The sequence below is a fragment of the Phalaenopsis equestris genome, unplaced genomic scaffold (genome assembly GCF_001263595.1).
Source record: "Phalaenopsis equestris unplaced genomic scaffold, ASM126359v1 Scaffold000347, whole genome shotgun sequence".
In the NCBI taxonomy this organism is placed as follows: domain Eukaryota; kingdom Viridiplantae; phylum Streptophyta; class Magnoliopsida; order Asparagales; family Orchidaceae; genus Phalaenopsis; species Phalaenopsis equestris.
This window is the reverse complement of record NW_018164789.1, coordinates 1,194,934-1,209,142: the sequence shown is the minus strand read 5'-3', so window position 1 is coordinate 1,209,142 and position 14,209 is coordinate 1,194,934.

The following is a 14,209-nucleotide window of genomic DNA, read 5'->3' as shown; positions in this document are numbered from 1 at the left end:
AGCTTAAAAATTTGTTCGTGTTCGGCTCATTAAACTTAACGAACGAGCCGAACACGAGCTGCTTAACGAGTCGAACACGAGTTGTTCGCGAACAACGAGCCAAATTGACAGCCCTACCCATCATAATATAATCTAAAAAATTAGTTCTTATTAAAAGATTTTGATGTTTAATCTTAGAGTAGTTAGTAGGGGCCTATGTTTAGAAGTTCATTTCATTCTAAGCTGATCATACTTATTATTTGCATTTTGTGTCGTTCATCCATTCATCTTATGTTTGTTGGGATGCTTAAAACAATTCAAATGTATGTCTTTATCTTTTCTATTGGACAAAACATGTCTTGGCCTTAAATTCATTAGGAATAAACCTGTATAGATGAGCAAATTGAATAAATTGAGTAAGCATGATTTCTCTTTAATGCTTATTTTCTTCTTCTTTTTCTTACGAGAACTAAACTTTTTAGCCATCACCAAGTTCAATGTGTTGATTTAGTTTTAGGTTCATTTGAATTCTTGAGTTAATGTGTTTTGAGCTTTGTGACTATTTTAAAGGTGAAAACTCCACTAGTTAAAGTAGTTGAAATTGACCGAGGGGTGGTTTGATTGTAAGTATTAGGGATGAATAGTAAAAGACATATACAATTTTAAATTTTTAATTGTTTGATTTTAAGTAAAAATGAAGCATAGTGCGGCCCAAAAAATCAAAACGCTCAAATATAATTTTTGTGGGGAGTAAGGGTCTGTTTGGGGAAGCTTATTTGGTGCGGTGGCATTTTGAAAATGCGCATAGTCTGTTTGGGTAAACTGCATTTTGGTAGCTTATAAGTTTTCAAAACGCTAAAAACAGTGTTTTCTCGCCGCACCTATCTAGCTGCGGTGGGAGCTTTCTGGCTGCGGTCTGACTTTTCCAAAAAAATAAAAATTTGTAATAGACATCGCACATAGCTTATCAACAGATTATTTTTAATCAGCTTATCAAGAGATTATTCAATAAGCTACAGCTGCCCCAAACAGACCCTAAATTAAGTGTGAGTTGACACGAAAAAAGCTCATAATAAATGTTCTTAACTAGAAGCCTGCTCAATTTATATCTAATGAAGATGGGAACTATTAAACAACAAAATCAAGTTGCAAGAGCTAATTATTAGCACAATAAGTGAATGCATTATTTACTAACATAACTATAAATGTATAAGTGTGTGGGGAGTGAATTGGCATGTAAAAGAATTCATAATAAATATGATCAATTAGGACCATTCCAATAAAATGTAATGTAAAAGCTATATATGAAAACAATAATTGCAAGTAGTGTATCAAATAAATCAAGTTGCAAAAGCCAATAATTTCAACAATGCTTGAATATAGTATTTAGTTACATATATTATATATGTACTATTGTGGAATGGAAAAAAACCTTACGTGGTATGTTTAGAATGTGAGAAAATCTAAATTATGCATATCAAAATTGATGCATTACTGAATTATAACTTCGTGATTTTATAATCAATTGAACCGATTTAATATAAGCAAAAACATAATAATATGTAATGATATTGAAGAAATGATTGAGTCAATAAATGTGTCGTACCGTCAATCGTAAGTATATTAGATAACTATTTAGGTCAAGTATCATAATATGATTGTCCAAAGTCAAGTATAACGGTGATGTGAAGAGAAATATAAATCAAAGATAGTAATGTACTCGTTGAAAATGTGCCTCTCAAAGTCCAAATGGTAACCCACTAGACCACCAAAAAACATACACCGGCAAAGCTAAAGGGAAAGAAAATACATCTATAATTGATTTAAAAACTAGAAAAAAATCATCAGTACGTTTTCAACCAATCTCCAAACCTTCATTGCTTCAAGTTATGTACAAGTCAGCTAATCAAGAGACTAAGGCCCACGACAACCACAGATGATAGAACCATAGGATCTTGATGAGGTTCATCATCCTTTCCTTCACCATCTGTTTTAAGCTCACGATGATGATAATTTTTTTTTTTATTTTTAATTTAAATTTGATGTTACTATATGCTAGGTTTGAATACTTAGTGCCTAATGACTAGCCTTAAATGGAAGTACTCTCTTGTTATCGAAAGGAGTAATTAATTGTAGGGGTTAGTGCCTATGAGAAACCTCAAACCCCAAATATTAAAGTCTTCATAAAATGAGGGTGAAATCTCTGGGCAGTGTCTTATCTATTATCTCATCTGCCTTTTGAAAATTTGACCCGAAAACTTAAAACACATAATAAGCTCTCGACGAGAGTCTGATACCCTTTCAAAATTTTTGAAGCCCACACACATCATATAATCTTTTTTAAAAGGAAAAGTAAGCTTTTTTTTTAGTTCGTTTCGCTATATAACAATATTCTTACTTCAGGGAGATGAATTTACTACTTGTGTGCAATCCATTATAGGGTAAACATGATATTTAGAATCAAATCAACATTCTCTTTTGACTACAACTTATCTATTGTCGATACAATCAAGATACACTTTGACGCAAGGATATATAATAAGAGTCCAATCAACATAACATTTAAACTAAGAATGATAAATGCTACTTTACAAAAAGAGTTTTCAGATTATGTTGACCACAAAAAGAAGGTCACACTTTAAATTCATTTTTTTCTTCTAATTTTGTAAAGAGAAGATTGAATTGATATACATCAAATTTATCAATTAATCACTAGAAGAAGATTAAGATTAGTACAATAAGGATTTTAGGTGATGCCATACAATCTCAGGACAAAATAGACCCGTAAGGCCTGCTTCTATGGTTGGAAGGGCTTTTGTAATGGGCTCAGTATTAATTTATGGAATTGTTTATCATTTTAAGGCCTATTAGAATGATATATTATTTGCATATTCAATCTTAATTATTATAGCAGCAGGTATTTGATATGCATGCCTTTCTATTTTTTAAAATTCCAAGATTTGAACCTTAGATCACACACCTTTAAGAGGAAAGTGGCAATACTGATTAGCGAGCTAAGACTCTTCATAACAAATGGCTCTTAGCTCAAGTAGTGTGCTTCCTGATTTCTAACTTATCTCAAGCATCAATCTTAATGAATGTATATCAATTTCTCTATATTCACAATGATTTAATATATGTTATTGATCTCATCTTCGCATTATATATCTGATGTATCATCAATAATTTTTTTTTTATGAGGCATGGATCTTGAAGCGTTGAGAGAGAAAAAATCCAAATTCAAACTCAAGGTCATCCAGACCTGATTTTTCAATAAGTTATTGGTTGAACTGAGCAGCTCGACAATATGAATCCATTGACACTGATAGTGATTCAATTCGAGTCGAATATATACCAGATCAAACATTTAAAGTGTAGTCGAAGGCTCTAGTGCATCAATTGGAATGCCAAATGATATCAAAATTTGGCATGCTTATAATAAAATCAAACGGTTTGGTGAGAGGAATTCAACGATTTTAAGATAATTCAATTTCGAGGTTGTTAAGACACTTAAGTATTATAAAACTATATATAATCAACGAAATTAATTTGAACCGTCTCATGAGCATTTTGAGGGATTGACCAAATTTACCAAAACGTGATCTAAAAAATTATAAATAAATCCCTTTTTATTATTTGAAAAGAAAAGTTAGCTGACTACTAATGATTAAATCTTAAAATCCCGACGGTTGTCGCCAGATATCATGGCCGACCACCAGAGCTCGCTGATGACCTCCAAAAGTCTCCATCTACCAGCAGAGATCGTTGTTGACTACCAATCATTATCGATCACTAAAGCAATTGTTGTAACTATGATTTTGATCGCATTACTACGATTGTTATACCTACCAATCTTGATTTATATAAGCAACTATAAATTTTATAGTCAAAAGCCACATAATGATTATTATAACCAAACAATATATAATAGTCTTTGTAGTCCCAATCACCCTTATACAATCATATATGTTGTATTATTTCAAAGTAGTGATGATTTCAATATTATCTTGCAATCTCATTTTTTCTAATCCAAGTGAAGAGTAGATCTCTGTATTCCATATTTTATAGTGAATTATTTTAACTAGACAAAACCTAATGATTTTTTTTTCCTTTTTGAATTTTTTTCACGTAAAAATTATGATGTCTCCTCCAATGACTTTTTTTTTTTATTTGTGTGTGTGCTAGATCTTCATGCAATCTAAGACGTTAAATTATTATTCTATCGTCACCAATTTTCTAGCCTGCAATAATATATAATAATCTTAGGCTCTTAAAAAAAAAAAAACCTGACCTATCAGTGAAATTTCTTGCATATTTACATAGTTTATTTTTATATAAATCATTATGAATTTATTAGCACCCAAAATAATTTTAAAATATTTTAAATATTTTTATAAATAATTATCATCATCCGCAGCCATTCACCACAAACCATCTCCGATTGTTATTTCATCAGTGATCGTAGTCATCATCATATAAATCAATTTATTTAACACTCAATAAAAGTAAATTAGTATGTTTAACATGCCAAACAAATTTATTTCAAATGAAAACATAAGAAAGAAAAAAAAAAAAAAAAAAAAAAAAAAACTAAAAGTGATCTTAAATGGCCTGTTAGTTTAATGGGCTCAAACAAACTTAGATATCTCATTTGGAACAGTCTAAGTTGAGCTTAGCTCAAAATCCTATTTCAAACTCTCTCAAACATATGATTTATTTTCTTACAAAAATAAAATAAAGGCATTATTTTTCTAAAGAATATATATTTTTATAATTACAGAAAAAATCATTAGAGTATTTTTTTTTTAAATTTCTTCTTGAGTTTCTCGTCCAACTTGTGAATTTATTGACCAATAGGTGGGGTGGTATATGTAAAAACTAAAGTTTAGATATATGCAAATAGATAGGAAATGAGTGGTGTTTATGCAAATCTTACTTTTGCTTCAATTATTAGTTTAATGAGTCCTAAAATGCATCATTTCATGCCCCCACCACCTTCAGCATTTCCTTTCTACCTGACATTTGCTATGTGTGGAAAGGAAATTAAACCTTATAATTTTGATTTATTTTTATAATTATAATTATAATTATAATTATAATTATTCATTATATTTGTTTGAAATTAATATTTTTCAATCACTGTATTTAAAAATAAAAAGTAAAAACTTATTTCTATTTAAAATAGAAAACTAATATTATTAAATAAATATTAAATCCCCAGTTGAAACGCATAGGAGCTCATCAGTTCCTCGCAAGATGCCAAATTAAGTAAGGTTGGCGGATGCTTTCGCCGAAGTACACGAGATCACGTGACTACAGTCAGTGGGTTAAATGTGCGCGCTTGTGCACGTACACGTGTGCACAGTGTCGCGGATACGCATCTGATCTACGCAAAGTTTTTAATGGAAAAGTATCCTTCGTATCCTTCAATTTTTCTATATTTACATATCTATTTTTTTAAGTTTAATTTTTAATATTTATCTATTCTTAAAACTTTAATAAAAATAATATTATTAATATGATGGGAAAATTGTAACAATAAAAAAATAAATATTAAATTTGTAAATTCATAGAAATTGGATGAAAAATTACAAATATTATTTTTGGAAAAATATTAATCTTAATATTCTACGAAATTTTAATTAATAAATTATTAAAAATAACTTTTAGTTAATTTGATTCAATTTATAGAAATATTTGAAAATGCTAAAATATTTAACAATCTAACACCTAAATTTTAATATTTATGCACTTAGCACTCAATCTTTAATATTGCATCAAAAATAACACTATCGCCTACTATTTAAAAATGAAATGTAAATTTTCATGCATAAATTTATCACAATAAAGTCTTATAATGTAAATATGAAAGTTCAGATGTTTGATATGTAAATATTAAATATGTGTGGTATGCTCATAAAATTTTCAAAATAAGAATATTGAAACATTAGTTCAAATTTAAAAATGGATTGATGGTAGTATTTTGTCTCACTTAAATTTCTCTTATTTTTTAAATTTCTATATTTTATTTTTAGCATCCATTTTCTAATTTTAATAATAATAATAATAATGATAATAATAATAATAATAATAATAATAAATTAAAGAGATGGAACTTTTGCCCTTTAGAGAATCTTTGAGACGATTGTGAGGGCATGAGGGTTTTTTTTTTCAATAAATTTTATATCTTAGTGATGGTAATCAATTAAAACAAATAATATTAATTTTATACTGCAATAAATTGAAAATTCAGCATAACCAAAAAAAAAAAGAGGAAAAGTCCCAAATCTACTTTTCTTTAAATTTGATCTAACATTTGCCAATTGCAAGCATTAAATCCCAACTCTCAATCTTCATTGTTTAGATGCGGAGCTTGAAAGTGCATCAGCAGTCGCTGGGAAGCAAGCCAAGTGGCAGGAAGGTTTATGACGTTGTGCACACACACTTGGATAGCGCATCTGCACTTGCAGAGAAAGAGAGAGTGAGAAGCGCTTGTGTTGGCATTGGCATGCCTGCGTCCGGATCTACAACGCCCTCTGCATGGTTTATCGGGAGCATATGCGCTCATTTATAGGGGGTTCGACATTCTCGTGCCAAGGAGTGGCGCAGGCATGGCAGGTGGAGTTACTATCCCATTTCAAATTAAACCATCCATTCTAGTGATGAAGTAGTACACTCTTGTGTATGTGGTTCTTTCGATCAAGATCTCTTGAATTAGATAAGTGTAGAAGAGAAAGATTTGAACATACTTTTCTCTTATGAGATTAAAGAAAAGGCTTTGGAGCAAAGTCTTGTAAGTTTCAATAATTGTAGATAGGAGATATGAGTGAGTATTTTGCACTCTTTTAAATTTCATAATAAAAATTTCTTGGGGGCGTGACTCCGTAATTTTTGTATTGTTCTCAGGTTTTTCCATGTTAAATTCATGTGTGTTTTTTTGGATTATTTTTTGTTGTGCTTCTAGTCAAATATTTTGTTCTAGTTTTCTTAAATAAGTGTGATCCAATTACACACTGTGGTTATGATTTTTAATTAGATTGAAGCCCAGGTAGAAATATAAGATTTCCATCCTAATAAAGTGGCATTAGAGCAGAGTGTTTGGTTGGAGTGGGAGCAATGATCGAGGAAGCAAGCTACAAAGTGAAGAAATTCAATGAGATGATTTTAATGTTTTGGAGTGCAAGTAGAGGATTTGTTGTATTAGAAAAAAAATGCATTTTTTACTACAAGGTAACACTAAGAAACCTAAGTCTATGATTATGGAGGAATGTGAGGTGTTGGATTGAAATTCCCTAAGTTCGATCTCTATATACTTTCCTTGTCCGTTGCATTCAATATAGTAAATGACAAACCACAGTGGATCTCATGTCGACACTGACAAATTTATACAAAAAAAAAAAACTTATACTTCAAATAAGATTTTTTTGATAAATGGGTTATTTAACATGAAAATGATAGATGACAGTTCAATGTTAGAACATTTGAATACTTTCAATAGTATAATGAGTCAGTTGTGTTCTATAGAGAACATGTTTAATGATGAGGTTAGGGAACTGTTGATTTATCTTCATTAGCGGACAGTTGAAATGATTTGATCACGATGGTAACTCTTCTATAAACATGAAGTTGAGCTTCAATGACATAATATGGTTGGAATTGAATGAAGAAGTTTACAAAAAATTAACAAATGATGAATCTTTAGCTTCTACATTGAAGACAAAAATAAATGAAGAAATCTAGAAAAAAATACAGGTAGAGACACATTCAATTATAAAAAAGGAAACTCCAGGTAAAGCAGAGAAGAATATTGAAACTGTGAAGATAAAGGACAATTTAAGAAGGATTGTAAAACTCCAAGAAAAGCTGGTGGTTGAACATAAGAAAGAAATCTCCCAACAATTATCTTCACAGTTAAATCGAAGGCGACTCTCTAGTGTTATCCCTAGTCAGTACTGAATCTTAGATAATAAATTCAAGTGCAGCTTTTCATGCATGCCCCAATAAAAAGGTATTCAAAAATTACGCTCAGTGTAATCCATGAAAGATTTATTTGAGAGACAACAAGGCTTACAATATCAAATTGGCAAATTAAATTGAAAGGGTGATGTGAATATCAAATAGGCAAATTAAATAAATTGAACGCTTACTGAAGTGATACATGTTTCAAGTCATTAGAGAAATTTCATCTATGTAAACCAACTAACTAATTTAGGATTTGTGACTCCTTTTATAGGCGATTCATAAAAGGTGACCAGTGGCCCATGCTGATGGCTAGAGAAAACATTGAAGGCACTCTTTAAATGATTAAGGAAATTGTAGAAATCATTGATGTGGCTGAAACTAATGTGGATGCAGGTATGTGGCATTGTAGGCTCAGCTATATGAGCGAGAAGGGTATGAAGTGTGAAACCCCTTAACAAGAATGAAGCAGAACTCTTAAACATTGAGACAATATTTGGTGTAATGGTGGAGTATTGATAGAAACTACAAAGTTATGTGTGCTCATGTTGAAGCAATCTAGGATGGGTGATCTCTTGGGAAGTTGCACCAACAAGAAAAATTTGTGAGGCCAATAAAACAAAGAGAACAATACCTTGATCGGTGAGAGTTCGAGCTATCACAAATGGTATCAAAGCATAACACCAGCTAGAAGTTGGGAACTAAGTGCTATGCATAACAATGTGCTATGTCATGGAAGCCACCTTTTGAACCTAAGATTGGACAAAGTGATATATGGTGGGAGTAACCTCTTAAATATGTGAGGGTCACCTCTAAAATCATATTTGCATGGTGGATGATTCTGGGTAAGAAAGTTGATGAGGATGCAAGCTACTTAAGTGGGGGAGATTGTAAAACCCCTTAAGTAGAATGACACCGACTTCTTAAACATCAAGGTACCTTTTGGTGTAATGCCAAATTTTCTATAGAAACTCTAAAGTTAGAAGTGTCATGTTGGAGCAGTCTTACAATGGGTGACCTAGTGGGAAATATACCAAAGGGGTAAAACTGTGAAGCCACCAGACCAAAGTAGACAATACCTTCATGGGTGAGAGTTATGACTATCACAAAAGGTATCAGAGCATAACACCAGCTTAAAAATAGGAACAAAATGTCATACGAAACTAATTACAAGCCATGAGAGCCACCTCCTGAACCCAAGATGAGATAAAGTGCTACATTGTGAGAGCCACCTCTTGAATATGAGGGGACACCTTTGGAATCATATCTTCCTAGTTGATGATTTTGGGTTGAGAAATTGTTGAGAAAGTCGATTACTTAAGTGTGGGAGATTGTGAAGTATCTTTAGTAGAATGAAGCTAAACTCTTAAACATTGAGACACCTTTTGATATAAAGATGGATTTTTATTAGAAACTCTAAAGTTAAGTATGCTCATCTTGGAGCACTCCTAGGAAGGGTGACCTCCTAGAAAGTTACACTAATTAGAAAAAAATAGTGAGCCCAATAGACCAAAGCGGAGGGGAATCCTGGTTGGTTAGGGTTTAAACTTGGCTAACACTTCTTTCTTCTCCTAACTGATCTTCTCCTCATTCTCTCAGACCTAAGAGCTTGTGCTTGAAACAAGAGAGGAGAACTCAAAACTTCTTTAGGAGAGAGTTTGTTGGAGCAAGAAGTTGAGGAAGGCTCTTCATCTTCTTCAAGGAGAAAGCTGATTTGGAGAAAATTTTGCTCCAAACTTCATGATTTTCTTCATCGTCTCCCTAATTTCTTCTTCTCTTCTTCAATTCCACTACACATTATTCTTCTTCCACTCATTTTTCTTAAGAAAGAGAGTGTTAAGTGAGGGGAATCCTTGGAGGAGAAGCTGCTTGAATGTGAGACATTCTCTCCTTGTGGATGAAAAGCTTCATCCTACCTTGGGGAAGGCCAAACTTTGACGGTTTCATCATTCTCTCCAGCTTGGAGAGCTTCCTCCCTACTTTAGAGAAGGAGTGTGGAGTGTGCGGATTCGTCATCTCTCCTATGGTGATGAGAGCTTCTTCTGGGACAAAGCGAGACTTTAGCCACTCATCGCATAGATGAAATCCTTCTAAGCCCCCATTCTTTATTTTCCTAGATAGCCCTATGTTTGTGTTGAGAATGTTAAAGCTAGGTTGCATTTTTTTAGAGAAGATGCCAGGATATGGAAACTTTTGTTGGATAAAGCCCCCTACAAACCTGATTGATATCCTTACAAAAGTCTTGGCCCAAACTCATATCAACCAGAATCTGTATTTCCCCTAGCTTTAGTGGTTTCAGCCTTCTTTGGAGGGGTTAGGGGATTTTGTAAAATGGAAAAAGCTTTGTAGCTTGTCTATTTCATAAAATCATGGAGAGTCATAGAATGTGAAAAGCTTTCTAGCTAGCTCATTCTTAAAAATCGGGGAGATTTTTCCTTCGAGAATGAGAGAGCAAAATTCCCAACATTCCTCGCCAGAGCTGGAGGAGCTATGCCGCACATCCATATGCTAAAACCTAGGTTCCTATGCGAGATCATTAGGCATGTGCACTGCATCACATGTTATGTCATGTCGTATGTGTCACATTGGCTTGATCGACCGTTCCAGTTCTGCCAGCTTTGCACTTTGGTTTGACCGGCTAACTCAACCTAGTTGACCAACCACCTAGGTCAAACCAGCTGCCCCAACCGAGTCAACCTACCACTTTGGTCTAATCGATCGTCCCGTCCCGGTCAACAGACAACTTTGGTTTAGTTGACCGCAACCTAAGGGAATGAGTGTTTCATCGAGACAGTGACTCAAAAGTGTGGGCGTAACGTGGAAGTAGTGTCCTGAAAATGTGGACGTGTCGTGGAGGTAGTGGCTCAAAGGATGGATGTGTCGTGGAGGCAATGACCCACAAGGGTGGGTGTGTTGTGGAGGCATCGACCAAAAAATATGGGTGTGCAATGATGTTAGTGACCCGAAAGGGAAGACGTAATATGGAGGGGGTGGCCCAAAGGATAGGTATGTTGTGGAAGCAGTGACTCGAAAGAGTGGGGGTGTCGTGGAGGCCGCAACCCAAAGAGATGAGTGTGTCATGGAGGCAGTAACCCGAAAGGGTGGGTGTGTTGGGGAAGCAATGACCTGAAGAAATGGGTGTGTCATGAAAGCAGTGTCCCGAAAGAGTGGGAGTGTCGTGAGGCAGTGACCCAAAAGAATGTGTATGTCATGGAGGCAGTGAGCTGAAACGTGCCTACGATGGTCTGGAGCATTATCGTTAAAAGTGTAAGGATGTAACTCTCGTCGGAGAGAATTACACAATGAATCTCCTCAGTGACAAGCTCTCCATTTACATGTGAGTGAATGCGAGGGATATGAGTGTGAGAACACCAAATGCAAGTGCAAGTCAAATTCAAGCATGTGAGCATGAACATGCAAATGCTATGCAAGTCAACCATGCCCAAGTGCTCAAGTGCAAGTGCAAACCGCTTGTGATGTGGAGCTAAGTGACATGAATATGTCAAGAAGCAAATGTAGAGTGATGTGCAATAGGGAGGCAAAAGTACTCGTCGCGAACATATGGGGGAATATGTCAGAGGATGCATGACAAGGTATAAGTGGTGGATGTGCTAATGCAAGGTCATACAATCAACATTAACACACATACAAGGCACACACTATGTGAATGAAGTTGACTGTTAAACCCATTGGTTCTACTGGGGTGGTCAACCCAGAGCAACGTAGCCAACAAGCTCAGCTGGGCTAAGGTGATTGACTGGACTAAAGTTATTTATTGACCAGGCTGATCAGACCAAAGTGATCGGTGACTGGGTCGGGGTGATGAGTTGGACCTAAGTGGTTGGTCGACTTGACCGGGGCAGCCAGTCGGGCTTAAGTGTAATGTCGATTATGTCGGGGCGGCCAATCAAGGTGAAGTGTAATACTAACTGGATTGGGGCAGCCGGTCAGAAGCTGACCAGGCCGGAATGACCAATCTAGGTAAAGTGCAATGCTAATCGGGCTAGAGCGAAGGGTCGAGGCAGAGTAAGGCGTGTAAAATACAATAGGTGTGATGTAATACATTGCGAGTCATACTCGACTAACGCTCTCACATAGGAACCTAGGGTTTTAGCTATTGGAATCGCAAAATAGCCGCCTTTGGCTTTTAATAGGAAATGTGGAGAACTCCATTCTCCGATTTCTTGTAGAATAAGTCCTTCACCACTCATAAAGAGGACTAGCTACAAAGCTTTTTTCCATCCTACGAGCCTCCCACAATCTTATAGAATGAGTTAGCCACAAAACTTTTTCCATTCTACTAGTCGTGGGAAATTGGGATTCCAACCCACTAGGGTTTAGATCTAAGGCTTGCAAGGATTTGGCCACACATGTGATTCTTAACCTAGGGGTTCCTCTAGAAAACAAACATTCAATCAATAGGCGTGTGGTTGTGCCAACTAGTGTCGGCTGACCAACTTGCCTGGTGTGGGTGACCGAACCCACGAGGACACCACAGAGTTGACTGATCAAAATCGCATGACCGGGTCGACAGGTATCATTCGGATGATTGATTGCGCTTGAAGATGTTGAGTGGTTTTCAAACCCGCCTTGTGCAGGTGACCAAAACCCACAACACATAGTAACACTACTCTTAGGGTTGGATAAGAAAGAAAACACAAGAGTTTGAGAGAACCTCACCATCACGAAGGTTGATGGTGTGTTCTCTTTGCTTGTTCACACTCATACGTTGCTCCGACGAAGTCCCGAGCTTCATTCCTTTTTCACGGGATGAAGAAGAACACCCTTAGAAAGTAGTTCTGATGATGTTGTACCAAAGTTTGGAACTAAGGTAAGGTTTCCGATGATCCCTCCTAGCCTCTCTCCTTGAGGAAGATGAAGAATCTGCCTCTCTTGCTCCAAGCTCTCAAGCCTTCAAGAGGAAGAAGAAGCTCCTTGAGGAAGAAGATTGTGCTCTCCCTCTAGCACTCTCAAACTCTCTGAAATGTTTTTCTTAGCTCTAGCAAGAAGGCTCTCAATGATGAGAAGCAAGAAAAAAACCATGAAAATAGAAAGACAAAAGAAGAGAAGAAGAAGGATTTCTTCTTTACTTGAGCTCCTCCTCTATAAATCTCTCTTCTCTTTCTCTAGAGCTCACCTTAGTTCGAAAATAGTGGAGTCCTGATGCGGCGGGAATTTGTTAAGCTTAATAATAATGATACAATGTAACACAAAATATAATATAATTTTGATGAAAATAATTTATATTTAAAAATCTCTTTAAAATTTCAATTCCCGTTTACTTATTACGCAAGTATACGTATCGCTTAAGTAATATAGGACACTAATGGAGTTCTAGATATTGATCCCACTGGGAAGCTGGAAATATATATAAGCTAGTTATTTATATTCTATTATAATATAAAAATAAAGTGAAGTACTAAGTTTGAAATTAAACTACTTAAGTGAAATGCTACTAACTATGCAGATGTACGACTATAATAAGTAAATTAAACTATATGCTAAACTTTCAAAAGTAAATTGCTGAAATAAAATAAAGATTTTTGTTGACAAAAAGTTCAAGTATGAAAAAACATCCTTCCCCTTTACAATGAAAATATGGCTTGAAATCGTTTGTAAAATATATTTAAAAATTGTTGTGTGTCAAATAAGAGCAATCATATTCTCTACCCTCTTTCGAGCGCTATAAAGAACATTGATTAATCCAGAGTTTTGTCCTTAATTCTGAGGTTAGGCTGGGAGGATACCAGTTGTCGCTCCTGAGCTCCCACTACTCCCTCCCCTGAGGGCTAACATGCTCGCATTAGTTTCCAATCAACTGAACCAAATTGAGGATTCTAATCTGTCACCTTAAAATCTTCTAATTTTACATCCATTAAAATATATTTTCCTATTTATTTGCACTCAATCCCATGAATGAAATACTCTCACATGAAATCAAATGTGATTCTCTCTTTGTTGCAGAATCATATCCCCTTTTAAGAACATATAATTCTCAACACATTTTAACAATTCAATTGGTCAGATCGAAAAGTAAATGAGATCAGAATTCAAATCATCACAAATTAAGATTTAGATGAAGATGTCAGATTCAAAAATTTGAAGAATCAATTCTTCACAAAACCATTTCCTTAAAGTAGGGAGAATGATAAAGAATACTACTAATAATAAATAAGACTACTTAGAATTCATGAGAAGAATACAATAAAATCGGATTTCATTAATAAAAACAAGTTTAGAAAAAAAAGAAAGTTTACAAACAAAAGAAATA